Genomic DNA, 18324 nt, shown 5'->3' on the forward strand with positions numbered 1-18324 from the left:
TTTGCAAATTATGGTGGAAAATAAGTATTTGGTCACCTACAAACAAGCAAAATGTCTGGCTCTCACAGACCTGTAACTTCTTATTTAAGAGGCTCCTCTGTCCTCCACTCGTTACCCGTATTAATGGCACCTGTTTGAACTTGATATCAGTATAAAATACACCTGTCCACAACCTCAAACAGTCACACTCCAAACTCCACTATGGTCAAGAACAAAGAACTGTCAAAGGACACCAGAAACAAAATTGTAGACCTGCACCAGGCTGGGAACACTGAATCTGCAATAGGTAAGCAGCTTGGTTTGAAGAAATCAACTGTGGGAGCAATTATTAGGAAATGGAAGACATACAAGACCACTGATAATCTCCCTCGATCTGGAGCTCCACGCAAGATCTCAGCCCGTGGGGTCAAAATGATCACAAGAACGGTGAGCAAAAATCCCAGAACCACACAGGGGGACCTAGTGAATGACCTGCAGAGAGCTGGGACCAAAGTAACAAAGCCTACCATCAGTAACACACTACGCCGCCAGGGACTCAAATCATGCAGTGCCAGACCTGTCCCCCTGCTTAAGCCAGTACATGTCCAGGCCCGTCTGAAGTTTGCTAGAGAGCATTTGGATGATCCAGAAGATGATTGGGAGAATGTCATATGGTCAGATGAAACCAAAATAGAACTTTTTGGTGAAACCTCAACTCGTCGTGTTTGGAGGACAAAGAATGCTGAGTTGCATCCAAAGAACACCATACCTACTGTGAAGCATGGGGGTGGAAACATCATGCTCTGGGGCTGTTTTTCTGCAAAGGGAGCAGAATGACTGATCCGTGTAAAGGAAAGAATGAATGGGGCCATGTATATTGAGATTTTGAGTGAAAACCTCCTTCCATCAGCAAGGGCATTGAAGATGAATCGTGGCTGGGTCTTTCAGCATGACAATGATCCCAAACACACCGCCCGGGCAATGAAGGAGTGGCTTCGTAAGAAGCATTTCAAGGTCCTGGAGTGGCCTAGCCAGTCTCCAGATCTCAACCCCATAGAAAATCTTTGGAGGGAGTTGAAAGTCTTTGGAGGGAGTTGAAACCCAAAACATCACTGCTCTAGAGGAGATCTGCATGGAGGAATGGGCCAAAATACCAGCAACAGTGTGTGAAAACCTTGTGAAGACTTGCAGAAAACGTTTGACATCTGTCATTGCCAACAAAGGGTATATAACAAAGTATTGAGATGAACTTTTGTTATTGACCAAATACTTATTTTCCACCATAATTTGCAAATACATTCATAAAAAAATTTTTTCTCATTTTGTCTGTCATAGTTGAAGTGTACCTATGATGAAAATTACAGGCCTCTCTCATCTTTTTCAGTGGGAGAACTTGCACAATCGGTGGCTGACTAAATACTTTTTTGCACCACTGTATATATATAAAAGTCAGAAGTTTACATACACTTCGGCTGGAGTCATTAAAACTCATTATTCAACCACTCCACAAATTTCTTGTTAACAAACAAAAGTTTTGGCAAGTCAGTTAGGACATCTACTTTGTGCATGGCACAAGTAATTTTTCCAACAATTGTTTACAGGCAGATTATTTGACTTATAATTCACTGTATCACAATTCCAGTAGGTCAGAAGTTTACATACATTAAGTTGACTGTGCCTTTTAAACAGCTTCGAAAATTCCAGAAAATGGCATGGCTTTTAAAGTTTCTGATAGGCTAATTGACATCATTTGAGTCAATTAGAGGTGTACCTGTGGATGTATTTCAAGGCCTACCTTCAAACTCAGTGCCTCTTTGCTTGACATCATGGGAAAATCAAAATAAATCAGCCAAGACCTCAGAGAAAAAATTATAGACCTCCTAGTCTGGTTCATCCTTGGGAGCAATTTCCAAATTCCTGAAGGTACCACGGTCATCTGTACAAACAATAGTACACAAGTATTAACAACATGGGAGCATGCAGCCATCATACCGCTCAGGAAAGAGAAGCGTTCTGTGTCCTAGAGTTGAACGTACTTTGCAACTGCACATGGGGACAAAGATCGTACTTTTTGGAGAAATGTCCTCTGGTCTGATGAAACAAAAATGTGTGTATGTAAACTTCTGACCCACTGGGAATGTGATGAAAGAAATAAAAGCTGAAATCATTCTCTCTACTATTATTCTGACATTTCACATTCTTAAAATAAAGTGGTGATCCTAAGACAGGGAATTTTTACTAGGATTAAATGTCAGGAATTGTGAAACTGAGTTTGTATTTGGCTAAGGTATATGTAGGGTGTTGAAGGTGTTGAAGTCCTTCCGACTTCAACTGTATATCAACGAATTGGCTAGGGCACTAGAACAGTCTGCAACACCCGGCCTCACCCTACTAAAATCTGAAGTCAAATGTCTACTATTTGCTGATGATCTGGTGCTTCTGTGCCCAACCAAGGAGGGCCTACAGCAGCACCTAGATATTCTGTACAGATTCTGTCAGACCTGGGGCCCTGACAGTAAATCTCAGTAAGACAAAAATAATGGTGTTCCAAAAAAGGTCCAGTTGCCAGGACCATGAATACAAATTCCATCTTGACACCGTTGCCGTAGAGCACACAAAAAAACGATACATACCTCGACCTAAACATCAGCGCCGCAGGTAACTTCCACAAAGCTGTGAACGATCTGAGAGACAAGGCAAGAAGGGCCTTCTTTGCCATCAAAATGAACCTTAAATTTGACATACCAATTAGGATCTGACTAAAAATAATTGAATCAGTTATAGAACTCATTGCCCTTTATGGTTGTGAGGTCTCGGGTCCGCTCACCAAGCAAGAATTCACAAAATGGGACAAACACCAAATTGAGACTCTGCATGCAGAATTCTGCGAAACTATCCTCCGTGTACAATGTAAAACAAAATAATGCATGAAGAGCAGAATTAGGCTAATTATCAAAATCCAGAAAAAAGCTGCTAAATTTGACAACCTCCTAAAAAGAAGCGATTCCCAAACCTTCCATCACAAAGCCATCACCTACAGAGAAATTAACCTGGAGAAGAGCCCCCTAAGCAAGCTGGTCCTGGGGCTCTGTTCACAAACACAAACAGAACCCACAGAGACCCAGGACAGCAACAATTAGACCCAACCAAATCATGAGAAAACAAGAAAGTATTACTTGACAGTTTGGAAAGAATTTACAAAACAACAGAGCAAACTAGAATGCTATTTGGCCATAAACAGAGAGTACACCGTGGCAGAATACCTGACCACTGTGACTGATATTGAGAAAGGCCGCCAAAGGCAGACCTGGCTCTTAAGAGAAGACCGGCTATGTGTACACTGTACAACAAAATGAGCTGCACTTCCTAATAACCTCCTGCCAAATGTGTGACCATATTAGAGACACATATTTCCTTCAGATTACACAGACCTACAAAGAATTGAAAAACAAATCCAATTTTGATAAACTCCCATATCTATTGGGTGAAATATCACAGTTTGTAATCACAGCAGCAAGATTTGTGACCTGTTAGAGAGAGAGAGAGAGAGAGCTGTCAAGCTCAGAGCAGGCTTGTTTGGAAAGAACCGTAATATAATAACTTTATTCCATCTACATCACCTTTAGTAAGGGACATATGAATCTGTCCTTTATCTTGCCCAGGTTTACTGTCTCTCTAAAAACAGATATGTACAAGCCTGTTTCAAATGACAAGTTAATAAGGGGTATGTGGTTAATTACCCCCCCCCCTCTAAACAGAAGTAAACAGGTTGTACACTCAGACCCAGTTTGTATAGACCAGTCAGTCTGGAAGTTGATAGAGTGGAGGATGAAACAATATCTGATTAAGGACAACTCCTACCTTCTACCCAGTGCCATGGCAGGGCTATAGGGGAAAGGGACACAGTAGGGGTTGTTTTTGGACCTCTTCCCCAATGAAAGCATGACCTCGGGGTCATCTCAGCAGAACTGGCTTTCCTCCAATGGTTGGTTTAGTTAACCCTTGTTTTAAATGTAGTCACAAACAATTCAGAGCAGAGGTCAAAGGCTTCCTTTCTGGGAATTCCATGTTTTCTGATTTCCAGCCCACAGTCACAAGATGGGAGGAACACACACAGAGAAAAAACAAGCTCCTAGTCACCTTTTAGAGCTCCAGGCTACTTACTGTACGTTCTAGGATACGTGGCATCCTAAAATGGTCAATTCAACGTCAAATTAGTTGGGTTAAGTGAATCACTTGGCTTTTCTTATTTTCGGGCCTAAGTCAATTTGTCTAATCATTGTTTGAAAATTGAGATTTTTTTTCCTCAACATTATTTATTATTTTACCACTTTTTCTCCCCAATTGGTAGTTAGTCTTGTCCCATTGCTGTTACAGTCTTGTCCCAACTCACCTATGGACTCGGGAGAGACGAAGGTCGAGAGCCATGCGTCCTCCGAAACACGACCCTGCCAAGTCGCACTGCTTCTTGATACACTGCTCGCTTAATCCGGAAGCCAGCCGCACCAATATGTCGGAGGAAACATGGTCCAGCTGACAACCGAAATCAGCTTGCAGGCGCCCAGCCTGCCACAAGGAGTTGCTAGAGCGCAATGGGACAAGGAAATCCCGGCTGGCCAAACCCTCCCCTAACCCGGACGACGCTGGGCCAATTGTGTGCCGCCTCATGGGTCTCCCGGTCATGGCCGGCTGTGACACAGCCTGGGATCAAACCCAGGTCTGTAGTGACGCCTCAAGCACTGCGATGCAGTGCCTTAGACCGCTGCGCCACTTGGGAAGCCCTTTTCTCAATATTATAAAGTAATCCATCTGTACAGTGTATAATTATGTGAAAGTCACATAAATAAAGATGTCAATTGTTTTATCTGTTTTATCGGATTTAAATATCATATCATTTTGCTAGTGCAAAGCAAGCAACCTCTACTGTTGTGCACCATTTGTCACTATACTCCACTAGATGGTGCAATGGTCCAGGGTTTTTATTTGTGTTCCTGTTGGGAAGCTAAATGAGTCACCGAAGATTCTAGAACATTACAGCGTCTCGGAACGCTTACGCAATTCCATCCATAGACCAATGTCTTCTCAGGGGAGATGAAATGGACACGAGAGACCAAGACATTCAAATAAGGACAATGAATAAGAAAATCTTTACTCTTTTTCCCTAACGTACCCTTCCCACGAAGGTGACCGGCTCAAAATGAGAATCCTTTCCCCGCATAAGAGTATGGGCTAGGTGGCTACATGTAAACATACTTGTGCAGTGAAAAATATGTTGTAAAATGATGTGAATAATCAAATTGATGAGGAAGGTTTCAGTTTTAACATCCCATACCACAGATAGTAGATGGATCAGCTTGTGAGCTCTGGGGTTTTTCATAACAGAAACAGTTGAGGGACTTGACTTGAGCATGTTTTGGTCATTGATGAACGGCCTGTCATTTGGCTGGTAATAGTTGACAGTCAGACACACTATGTACAGACATAGACACACTATGTACACTATGTACAGATATCGCTTCCTGTTTTGTGACCCACACATCCTTCTTCCACATCCTTCTCTTTTTTTCTTCATAAGGACAACCTTTTCACATGCACCCACTGAAGCAGCTGACAAGGGCATGTGTTTCGTTGCTCTATTGAGGGGTCCAGCCAGAAGTGACACTTAAGATTTTTACATTTATTAGGCACATTGCTTTGACAGATTTCGTTTTTACAGTATTGTATGTTAAGTACAGTAGGCTACTATTATTAGGATTGTTTATATACCTTACAGAATGCTCAATAATTGGTGTGCTGGATAACATTTGGTAAGAGTGATGTAAAAAGTAATATTTTAGTTGAATGTCATCAACTACTTTATCTGTCTGTGTTGTGTTGACTTGCATATGACTCTAGGTACATACAGTGGGGCAAAAAAGTATTTAGTCAACCACCAACTGTGCAAGTTCTCCCACTTAAAAAGATGAGAGAGGCCTGTAATTTTCATCATAGGTACAACTATGACAGACAAAATTAGAAAAAAATCCAGAAAATCACATTGTAGGATTACTAATGAATTTATTTGCAAATTATGGTGGAAAATAAATATTTGGTCACCTACAAACAAGCAAGATTTCTGACTCTCACAGACCTGTAACTTCTTCTTTAAGAGGCTGCTCTGTCCTCCACTCGTTACCTGTAATAATGGCACCCGTTTGAACTTGTTATCAGTATAAAAGACCCCTGTCCACAACCTCAAACAGTCACACTCCAAACTCCACTATGGCCAAGACCAAAGAGCTGTCAAAGGACACCAGAAACAAAATTGTAGACCTGCACCAGGCTGGGAACACTGAATCTGCAATAGGTAAGTAGCTTGGTTTGAAGAAATCGACTGTGGGAGCAATTATTAGGAAATGGAAGACATACAAGACCACTGATAATCTCCATCGATCTGGGGCTCCACGCAAGATCTCACCCCGTGGGGTCAAAAGGATCACAAGAACGGTGAGCAAAAATCCCAGAACCACACGGGGGGACCTAGTGAATGACCTGCAGAGAGCTGGGACCAAAGTAACAAAGCCTACCATCAGTAACACACTACGCCGCCAGGGACTCAAATCCTGCAGTGCCAGACGTGTCCCCCTGCTTAAGCCAGTACATGTCCAGGCCCGTCTGAAGTTTGCTAGAGAGCATTTGGATGATCCAGAAGAAGATTGGGAGAATGTCATATGGTCAGATGAAACCAAAATATAACTTTTTGGTAAAAACTCAACTCGTCGTGTTTGGAGGACAAAGAATGCGGAGTTGCATCCAAAGAACACCATACCTACTGTGAAGCTTGGGGAAGGAAACATCATGCTTTGGGGCTGTTTTTCTGCAAGGGGACCAGGACGACTGATCCGTGTAAAGGAAAGAATGAATGGGGCCATGTATATTGAGATTTTGAGTGAAAACCTTCCATCAGCAAGGGCATTGAAGATGAAACGTGTCTGGGTCTTTCAGCATGACAATGATCCCAAAGACACCACCCGGGCAACGAAGGAGTGGCTTCGCAAGAAGCATTTCAAGGTCCTGGAGTGGCCTAGCCAGTCTCCAGATCTCAACCCCATAGAAAATCTTTGGAGGGAGTTGAAAGTCCGTGTTGCCCAGCAACAGCCCCAAAACATCACTGCTCTAGAGGAGATCTGCATGGAGGAATGGGCCAAAATACCAGTAACAGTGTGTGAAAACCTTGTGAAGACTTACAGAAAACGTTTGACCTCTGTCATTGCCAACAAAGGGTATATAACAAAGTATTGAGATAAACTTTTGTTATTGACCAAATACTTATTTTCCACCATAATTTGCAAATACATTCATTAAAAATTCTACAATGTGATTTTCTGGATTTTTTTCTCATTTTGTCTGTCATAGTTTAAGTGTACCTATGATGAAAATTACAGGACTCTCTCATTTTTTAAGTGGGAGAACTTGCACAATTGGTGGCTGACTAAATACTTTTTTGCGGGGGAGTATTGGCACACTGGCTCCCCCCTTCCTCTCCCTCATGTGTCTGCAGTGAGCAACGAGTGCTGCTACTACTCTCCAGTGGGATTGTTCCGCCTGCTATTCGGCAGCTGTGGGTTTTAATCGGTGCCTCATCTCCGTCAAGTAATCATCACCAAGGTCGAGGGGCTGAGTAATGCTATTCAGTAGTGTCACAGTCAGACACACGCGCACAGTCAGTCACACTTACGCAAGCAGTGGAATTCAAGTTATCATTGAAGAATGAGATCACTCAAGAACGTGTCTTTGCCTGCCTGCCTGACATTGTTAGGTTGAATTGTCTCTTATGCCCATTTCTGACAGAAGATTTGGTTTGTTCCCGGTAAAAAAAATATAAGGCAATGTTTATATGAGCCCCTTTTCAAACCGCCCCCTTATTTACCACTAATTTGCAGGTATAACCCTTTTACATACAGTGGGAGTCAGAAGTTTACATACACTTAGATTGGAGTCATTAAAACTTGTTTTTCATCCACTCCACAAATTTCTTGTTAACGAACTATAGTTTTGGCAAGTCGGTTAGGACATCTACTTTGTGCTTCGTAATTTGTGCTTCGTAATTTTTCCCAAAATTGTTCACAGACAGATTATTTGACTTATAACTCACTGTATCACAATTCCAGTGTGTCAGAAGTTTACATACAATAAGTTGACTGTGCCTTTAAACAGATTGGAAAATTCCAGAAAATGATGTCATGGACTTTAAAAGCTTCTGATTGACATAATTTGAGTCAATTGGAGGTGTACCTGTGGATGTATTTCAAGGCCTACCTTGAAACTCAGTGCTTCTTTGCTTGACATCATAGGAAAATCAAAAGAAATCAGCCAAGACCTCAGAAACAAAATTGTAGACCACAAGTCTGATTCATCCTTGGGAGCAATTTCCAAACGCCTAAAGGTACAACGTTCATCTGTACAAACAATAGTACACAAGTATAAACACATGGGACCACGCAGCTGTCATGCTGTTCAGGAAGGAGACGAGTTCTGTCTCCTAGAGATGAACGTACTTTGGTGCGAAAAGTGCAAATCAATCACAGAACAACAGCAAAGGACCTTGCTGGATGCTGGAGGAAACCATTAGAAACGTATCTATATCCACAGTAAAACTAATTCTATATCGACATAACCTGAAAGGTCACTCAGCAAGGAAGAAGCCACTGCTCCAAAACCTCTATAAAAATGCCAGACTACGGTTTGCAACTGCACATGGGGACAAAGATCGTACTTTTTTGGAGAAATGTCCTCTGATGAAACAAAAATTTAACTGTTTGGCCATAATGACCATTGTTATGTTTGGGGGAAGCCTACAAACCTGACTCGGTTACACCAGCTCTGTCAGGAAGAATGGGCCAAAATTCACCCAACTTATTGTGGGAAGCTTGTGGAAGGCTAACAGAAACGTTTGACCCAAGTTAAACAATTTAAAGGCAATGCTACCAAATACTACTTGAGTGTATGTAAACTTCTGACCCACTGGGAATGTGATGAAAGAAATAAAAGCTGAAATAAATCACTCTCTACTATTATTCTGACATTTTACATTCTTAAAATAAAGTGGTGATCCTAACTGACCTAAAACAGGGACGTTTTACTAGGATTAAATGTCAGGAATTGTGAAACTGAGTTTAAATGTATTTGGCTAAGGTGTATGTAAACTTCCGACTTCAACTGTATCAGTGGGTAAATGGCAAATTGAAATGTGTGGTGGGGGCTGTTTGCTGTTCAAATTGGGGTCGTGTTTAACAATGGAATTGTTAATGATTTACCCAGCAGAAAAAGCAGAGAACCATTCACGCAGACCCGATACCTGTATTTTGGCTACAAGGTCTGTGAAAATGAAGGCATCATGACAAGGTATATAGGTGGCTTTTATTTTGCCGTGTTTTTTTTATCCCCTATAACTTTCAGATGTACAGTGCCTTCAGAAATTATTCAGACCCTTTGACTTTTTCAAAATGTTGTTACATTACAGCCTTATTCTAAAATAGATTAAATAAATACAATCCTCAACAAGCTACACACAATAAATACCCCACAATGACAAAGAGAAAACAGGTTTTTAGATTTTTTTGCAAATTTATTAAAATAAGAAAACAGAAATACCTTATTTACATAAGTATTCAGACCCTTCATTTTGAGACTCGAAATTGAGCTCAGGTGCATCGAAGGAATGTCCGTAGATGTCCGAGACAGGATTGTGTCGAGGCACAGATCTGGTGAAGGGTACGGACAATTCCTTCGACCTCATGGCTTGGTTTTTGCTCTGATATGCACTGTCAACTGTGGGTCCTTATATAGACAGGTGTGTGCCTTTCCAAATCATGTCCAGTCAATTGAATTTACCACATGTAGACTCCAGTCAATTAACATCTGAAGGATGATCAATGGAAACAAGATGTACCTGAGCTCAATTTGGAGTCTCATAGCAAAGGGTCTGAATACTTATGTAAATAACGTATTTGTTTTTGTCTAAAAACCTGTTTTTGCTTTGTCATTATTAGTGGTGTAAAGTACTTAAGTTGTTTTTGGGGGTATCTGTACTTTACTTTACTATTTATATTTTTGACAACGTTTACTGTTATTTCACTACATTCGTAAATAGAATGATGTACTTTTTACTCCGTACATTTTTCCCTGACACCCAAAAATACTCGTTACATTTTGAATGCTTAGCCGGACTGAAAATGGTCCAGTTCGCACACTTATCAAGAGAACATCCCTGGTCATCCCTACTTCCTCCGATCTGGCAGACTCACTAAACACAAATGCTTTGTCTTTAAATGATGTCTGAGTGTTGGAGTGTGACCCTGGCTATCCGTAAATACATTACATTACATTTAAGTCATTTAGCAGACGCTCTTATCCAGAGCGACTTAAAAGTAACATTGTGCCATCTGGTTTGCTTAATATAAGGATTTTAAAACTATTTGTATTTTTACTTTTGATACTTAAGTATATTTTAGCAACTACATTTACTTTTGATACTTAAGTATATTTAACGCCAAATACTTTAAAAACTTTTACTCAAGTAGTATTTTACTGGGTGACTTTTACTTGAGTCATTTTCTATTAAGGTATCTTTACTTTTACTCAAGTATGATAATGTAGTATTTTTCCACCACTAGTCATTATGGGGTATTGTATGTAGATTGATGAGGATGGAGAAAAAATAATAATAATTGAATAAAGCTGTATAGTAACAAAATGTGGGAAAATGTTATTACGGGATCAGAATACTTTCTGAATGCACCTGAGATTTATATTCAACCTATTATGAGGCTTGGTTCATTGTCAGACTCATTTCCTACTAGGGATGGAATTACATACAGTCATACATACGTAGCTTGGCGCTCTAAAAAAATAGGGCATAGTTTTTCGAGCATCTATAGGGATGCCCTGTTAATATTACAGTGGGTGTGTCCATGGTGCCAACCAAGATACCCCCCAGCAATCTTGTAATTGAAACCCTGTTTGTTACGAAAATAGGTCTTTCATACATCCATCGTCAGCCTCTGAATCTGACTACTTCAAAGGGCCTGCTTAAAATAGACTGGGCGATCCCTTTGGGAACCGAATGAACGCTCAGTCTTTCAGTATACTTTTTTTATACAGTGCATTTCATACCATCTTTTTATGCAATAAAATGTTAAACACATCTGCTTAAGGACCAGGAGTTTTTCCTGAGCATGTGACCCAACCAGGAAAACTCTAGCCCCTGTAGTACAGCCTTTAACTCTGGCCTAGAGCTTCTCCTGATCAGGTCACGTAGTCAGAAAAGCCCCTGGCCCTAACTATGGGAGAAGTGAGTACATTCCGACCAGAGAACCGGTAGTTTTTCATGTTCTCGGCACAAAGTTAGGGAAGTGAAACATGCAGTTATGCGCAGTCAGCAGAGCAGCGGCACTGTTGGTCAGGGGCCCATGTTGCGACAGCGATAGCCTACCCTCCAACACACTGGGGTAGAAGAAACAACAACTGTCTGTTAGACAAAACATCAACTGAAAGAGAAACGTATTCAAGGCCAAGCAGATAGTCATGAAAAACAGAGGGGGCAACCACCACTCTGCCCATGAAAGAGATAAAGAGAGAGGGGACAGTGTTGTAGCCAGCTGTTGGGGTTGAATGGGCCTTTATGTGACAATGGGCTGCAGATGGTTGGTTGGTTGTTTGGTCAGCAGGCACTAGACACAGACGGGCAGACAGAACACATACCGTTGAAGTCGGAAGTTTACATTCACTTAGGTTGTAGTCATTAAAACTCGTTTTTCAACCACTCCACAAATATCTTGTTAACAAACTATAGTTTTGATAAGTCGGTCAGGACATCTAATTTGTGAATGACACAAGTAATTTTTCTAACAACTGTTTACAGACAGATTATTTCACTTATAATTCACTGTATAACAATTCCAGTGGGTCAGAAGTTTACATACACTAAGTTGACTTTGCCTTTAAACAACTTGGAAAATTCCAGAAAATGATGTCATGTCTTTAGAAGCTTTTGATAGGCTAATTTACATAATTTGAGTCAAATGGAGGTGTACCTGTGGATGTATTTCAAGGCCTACCTTAAAAAATAAATAATTGTAGACCCCCACAGGTCTGGTTCATCCTTGAGCGCAATTTCCAAATGCCTGAAGGTACCACGTTCATCTGTACAAACAATAGTACGCAAGTATAAACACATGGGACCACGCAGCTGTCATACCGCTCAGGAAGGAGGCGCATTCTGTCTCCTAGAGATGAACATACTTTGGTGCTAAAAGTGCAAATCAATCCTTGAGCAACAGCAAAGGACCTTGTGAAGATGCTGGAGGAAACCGGTACAAAAGTTTCTATATCCACAGGAAAACGAGTCCTGTATCGACAACCTGAAAGGCCGCTCAGCAAGGAAGAAGCCACTGCTCGAAAACCGCCATAAAAAATGAAGACTACGGTTTGCAACTGTACATGGGGACAAAGATTGTACTTTTTGAAAAAATGTCCTCTGGTCTGATGAAACAAAAATATAACTGTTTGGCCATAATGACCATCATTATGTTTGGAGGAAAATGGGGGAGGCTTGCAAGCCGATGAACACCATCCCAACCGTGAAGCACGGGGGTGGCAGCACCATGTTGTGGGGGTGCTTTGCTGCAGGAGGGACTGGTGCACTTCACAAAATAGATGGCATCACGAGGAAAGAAAATTATGTGGATATATTGAAGCAACATCTCAAGACATCAGTCAGGAAGTTAAAGCTTGGTCGCAAATGGGACTTCCAAATGGACAATGACCGCAAGTATACATCCAAAGTTGTGACAAAATGGCTTAAGGACAACAAAGTCAATGTATTGGAGTGGCCTTCACAAAGCCCTGACCTCAATCCCATAGAAAATTTGTGGGCAGAACTGAAAAAGCGTGTGCGAGCAAGGAGGCCTACAAACCTGACTCAATTACACCAGCTCTGTCATGAGGAATGGGACAAAATTCACCCAACTTATTGTGGGAAGCTTGTGGAAGGCTACCTGAAACATTTGACCTAAGTTAAACAATTTAAAGGCAATGCTACCAAATTCTAATTGAGTGTATGTAAACTTCTGACCCCACTGGGAATGTGATGAAAGAAATGAAAGCTGAAATAAATAATTCTCTCAACTATTATTCTGACATTTCACATTCTTAAAATAGTGGTGATCCTAACTGACCTAAGACAGGGAATTTTTACTAGGATTAAATGTCAGGAATTGTCAAAAAAAATAAAAAATAAAAAATAAGTAAGGTGTATGTAAACTTCCGACTTCAATTGTATGTGGGAGTGTTACACATTTCAATGGGGAGGATAATGACATGTATGTTGCTGTCAATTGTTTTTGGCCTACTTGCGAAAATCCACATTCTCAAACAAAATGCTCATACTTTTACCGTTTTGTTTTCCAGAATTAAAGTAACTAATATAGTATCCTTCCATAAGCTTATATTTGATAAGGTATATTCATTTAACTATTTCCTCTAATACTCCCTTGTAAATCAATGAATTCTACTGAGTGTTTAACCAAAAAGGATTAAAAAACAAATGTACACAATAAGTATTAAACAGCTTCAATAAGAGCTTTAAATGCAGGTCATAGCTCCTAATCTTTTTTTAGAATTGTCAACCACATCAATAGGAGGCTTGTAATGCCCTTTGTAAATAAGTCTTACAGTGCAATGTAACGTACTGCTTGGCGTAAACTGTCAACATGTTGGACAACATAATATAGGTTTCCAATTCCCAAACTGTACTAATGACAAACACCCCCATAACAACTTTATCAGTGCATAGGCTTACAGTTAGTGCTAGGTGAGACAAACACGTAACAGTCCTAGGAAGTACATTTTCCCCCAATAAAGCAGCTATCAGTAGGAATGTTGGTGCAAGAAAGGCAAGGGTGTACGTTTTTTTTCCCGGGGTGGGGTGGGGGGTGGGGGGTAATGTGGGATTAATCAATATAATCCTAATGAGTGTGAAAGTCAAACATTTTAACGCACCGCCAACCGAGTAACTTGGTGCTTAGTGAAGGTGCTTAGTAAATACTGAGTCATCGGTTCTGTAGACGTCAGCTCTCATAACACAGACCACATAGCATGTGATGCTTCAGTCTACAGATGATTCATGTTCTTCTCCTGAGGTAGAGGTTTTCCCTAGTAGATCCGGTTTTCCCTAGTGGAACCGGTTTTCCCTAGTGAATCGATTTTTTAAATTTAATTTTTATTCTCCCTAGTAGAACTTATTTTTTTCCCTTTTAGAACCTAGTTTTTCCCTAGGCGATCCAGTTACTTTTTCCGTATAGAGTTTTTCTCTAGTACAGGAAGCATGCACTCTAAAGAAAATATGCTGGGTTGTTTGGTTGACCCAACTGCTGGGTTGCAGGTGTTGGGTCACTTAGTTGGGTTGTTTTCAAAAACGTTGGGGTTATTGATGCTGGGTGATTGAGATACCACCCAGCAGGTCAGCTCAGAAGGCTAGATCCGTGGCTTACTTGGGGCATGGCTTTCAGATCCCTTTTTTGGGCCACCCATGAGAGGAAATGTCATTCTTTTGAATCTGTTCTGTTGTATTGTTTTCACATGTTAGGGTCAAACACGGACACTTTTTAGGCTTTAAAGAGGCACAATAAATGTTTTTCTTTCTTTTATAAAAAATATGTATTGGGAGGAACGTGGTTTATGTTATAGATCATCTGTATAATAATGTTATATTTTTTAACCCCATTTTCGTGGTATCTAATTGGTAGTTACAGTCTTGTCCCATTGCTGCAACTCCCGTACGGACTCGGGAGAGAGCGAAGGTCGAGAGCCGTGCGTCCTTACAAAACACATCCCAGCCAAGCCACACTGCTTCTTGACACAACGCCCGCTTAACCCGGAAGCCAACCGCACCAATGTGTCGGAGGAAACACAGTACACCTGGCGACCGTGTCAGCGTGCAATGAGCCCGGCCCGCCACAGGAGTCGCTAGTGCGCGATGGGACAAGAACATCCCTGCCGGCCAAACCCTCCCCTAACCCAGACGACGCTGGGCCAATTGTGCGCCACCCCATGGGTCTCCCGGTCGAGCACGGACTCGAACCAGGATCTCTAGTGGCTTTAGGCTACTGCGCCACTCAGGAGGCCAATAATGTTATGTTTAAAGGTGCAATATGTAGAACTAATTCACCTAATTTCAGTTTGTGACAAAACAAGTAAGTATAGTGTAGAGATTCATTGTACCATTTAAACTGCTGTACTTTCCATAATCAAAAATATTGTATTTTGAGCTGTTAAACAAAAATAAAAATAAAAGATGCAAAACATAGAAATAGCGCCCAAAGGACAGATCTATCGCTTCTTGGACTTGGTTTGAATGGGAATGACATCTATAACTGACTGTCTATGTCAATTTGGTCAGGTCATCCAAAAAGTGACATATTGCAGCATTAAATCACATATGACCATGTTCTTATAAATATTACCCTAAAACCAAGTAGCCATCGTGGTATTCTGCTATTTCGAGCCATAATATTCTCCTCCACAGCCCAATGACATCATTCCACTTTCACCTAGTTCCTGCCGGCTGCGAAGCGAGGTTACTATCGGTCAAATCTGCTTTTCACGCGGAGTGGAGAGCAGAGCGGATGTTTCTCTTCTCTATAGCGTTTCTTTTCGATAAGATGCAATGATTTCGAACATTTTGTGTTTAGCTTCATTATGTTTTCGTCAACATTATTACATGAATAGATGTATGTTTCTATGGTTATATTGATCTGATAAACGATGTGTGATGAAAACGAATTGTTCTGATCATCGATGGCTGGTTTTGTATGAAAAATGTCAGACAGAGAGAAAGGAATGAGTGGTGCATATTTTGAGACAAGAATGGACACTTTTACAGGTCCAGGAGGGTAATTAGTTTATTTCACAATTACAGGACACGGTACACATATAAAAATGTACCATTATCCGTTCTATATATAGCCAACTATTTATTACCTTGTAACCCCCACCTTCTTTTCTCGCTCACTCAGAGGTTACTATCGGACAAACCATCCTCCTCCGCGAATCAACTGTGCTGCCCACATTGCATACTGGCAGGCAGGCGTGCCTTTGTTTTCAACACAGCTGTGTTTCTGTATTCTTTAACACGTACTTTTCGGATAATGGGGACGTGCAGGCAGTCTCTGTTCCCATCTTATCGTGGTCTTGACGCACCGTTATTGAGGTTAGCTTGCTATGGGTAATGGCGTTGAGGAGCTAGACGTTTAGGAAATTGAGGGAGCGCAATCTTGATTGAGTGGGGTTGCCAAATTATGAAACTCATTTCAGATTGAGGCAATGTCAATTGTGCAAAACACAAATAGGCGATCCAAGTCATCAATTTCAATGGTCAACATTTTCTGTGGCAAATTTTATTTGATGAGTGAATGTTCCTCATTCAACATGATGGTCATTATGCTCATGTTCATCATGTGTTTGATATTTTGAATAAGTCATTAGTCTTATCATATTTATAAAGATAAAGCCTCTTCTAAAGGCACTCGGTGTGCAGCATCCTTTTGACTGCCGCTTTCTCCGTGAATCTGGTTCTCTGCTCTAGACCAAGTAGCCCCCTCTATTGACCACCACATAACTGCTCGCTCTTAAAAGGGCAACGCCACGGTGTGCTCCCCCAATGAACAAACCCACATTGCGGTAAATAGGCAGCATCTCTTCCTCCTACGACTAAATATGTTTTGGGGTTCTGTAATAATAGACTACTGTCGGTGATGTAGTGGTAAAAAAAACAAATTGCTGGGGAAACTCTGATCACCGGTTGCGAAAAAAACAAGTTAAACTCCAAATGGTTTCAATTAGTATTTTTTTTCCGCAAAAGGAAGGTAAAACTGTCGTGCAAAAAAAAGTGTGTTAACTCCGTGTACTTGTTAACCCTCCCACCACTGGCTACTATAGCTTATATAAGAGTGCATGTGTGCACACAGGCAATATTTTGTAAACAAATGGCCTACACTTTGCATAAGCATGCCCTTACAAAAATAATTGCAGTTAGAGTGCAGTATAACTGCAGTTCAAGTGCAGTATAACTTCAGTTATAAGTGCAGTATGCTGCAAATACTGCATCCAAAACACAGTTTTTACAGCAGTAATTTTACAGTTTATCTGCAGTGCATTACAACTGCATTTCAACTACAGTTATTCAATTACTGTGTCCAAAATACCACAGTCAACTGCCGTTTCAATTGAATTTCAGCCTATGTCTAATTTTAAGGGTCAGTTTGTTATATCTGGAGTACTTCTCCTGTCTTATCCGGTGTCCTGTGTGAATTTAAGTATGCTCTCTCTAATTCTCTCTTTCTTTCTCTCTCTCGGAGGACCTGAGCCCTAGGATCATGCCTCAAGACTACCTGGCATGATGACTCCTTGCTGTCCCCAATCCACCTGGCCGTGCTGCTGCTCCAGTTTCATCTGTTCTGCCTGTGGCTATGGAACTCTGACCTGTTCACCGGACGTGCTAACTGTCCCAGACCTGCTGTTTTCAACTCTCTAGAGACAGCAGGAGCGGTAGAGATACTCTTAATAGTCGGCTATGAAAAGCCAACTGACATTTACTCCTGAGGTGCTGACTTGCTGCACCCTCGACAACTACTGTGATTATTATTATTTGACCATGCTGGTCATTTATGAACATTTGAACATCTTGGCCATGTTCTGTTATAATCTCCACCCGGCACAGGCAGAAGAGGACTGGCCACCCCTCATAGCCTGGTTTCTCTCTGGGTTTCTTCCTAGGTTTTGGCCTTTCTATGGAGTTTTTCCTAGCCACCGTGCTTCTACACCTGCATTGCTTGCTGTTTGGGGTTTTAGGCTGGGTTTCTGTACAGTAATTTGAGATATCAGCTGATGTAAGAAGGGCTATATAAATAAATTTGATTTGATTCAGCCGGGGGCCGATTATTATTACACTGAGCTGCAGGTAGCCTAGTGGTTAGAGCATTGGACTAGTTACCGAAAGGTTGCAAGATCGAATCCCCGAGCTAACAAGGTACAAATCTGTCGTTCTGCTCCTGAATTAGGCAGTTAACCCACTGTTCCTAGGCCATAACTGAAAATAAGAATTTACCTTACCTTAAATAAAGGTTAAAAAAAACATAAAAATAAAGGAGACTACATAAACCATTTAAACTGGAACAACCATTTCAGTAACGGGTGCAATACATCTAACTGATTTGATTAGTTTAGAAAAAGTATGTTGTGCATCTTTGTGTTGCATGTGATTAATCAATCAATAAATGTACTTGCAAAAGCAATCCTAAAAAAAAT

The 18324-nt window shown here is 41.0% G+C and overlaps 1 long non-coding RNA gene across 1 annotated transcript in view; it reads left to right on the forward strand.

Annotated features, from left to right (window-relative positions):
- LOC135561873 (uncharacterized) overlaps window positions 1-17943 on the forward strand; it is a 23578-nt gene extending 5635 nt beyond the window's left edge. The window contains exon 2 of the long non-coding RNA XR_010459714.1: window positions 17376-17943. This is a non-coding gene — a long non-coding RNA (uncharacterized LOC135561873). The remainder of the gene's footprint in view (window positions 1-17375) is intronic.
- Window positions 17944-18324: the final 381 nt, after the last annotated feature.

Source organism: Oncorhynchus nerka, linkage group LG18 (genome assembly GCF_034236695.1).
Source record: "Oncorhynchus nerka isolate Pitt River linkage group LG18, Oner_Uvic_2.0, whole genome shotgun sequence".
Lineage (NCBI taxonomy): Eukaryota > Metazoa > Chordata > Actinopteri > Salmoniformes > Salmonidae > Oncorhynchus > Oncorhynchus nerka.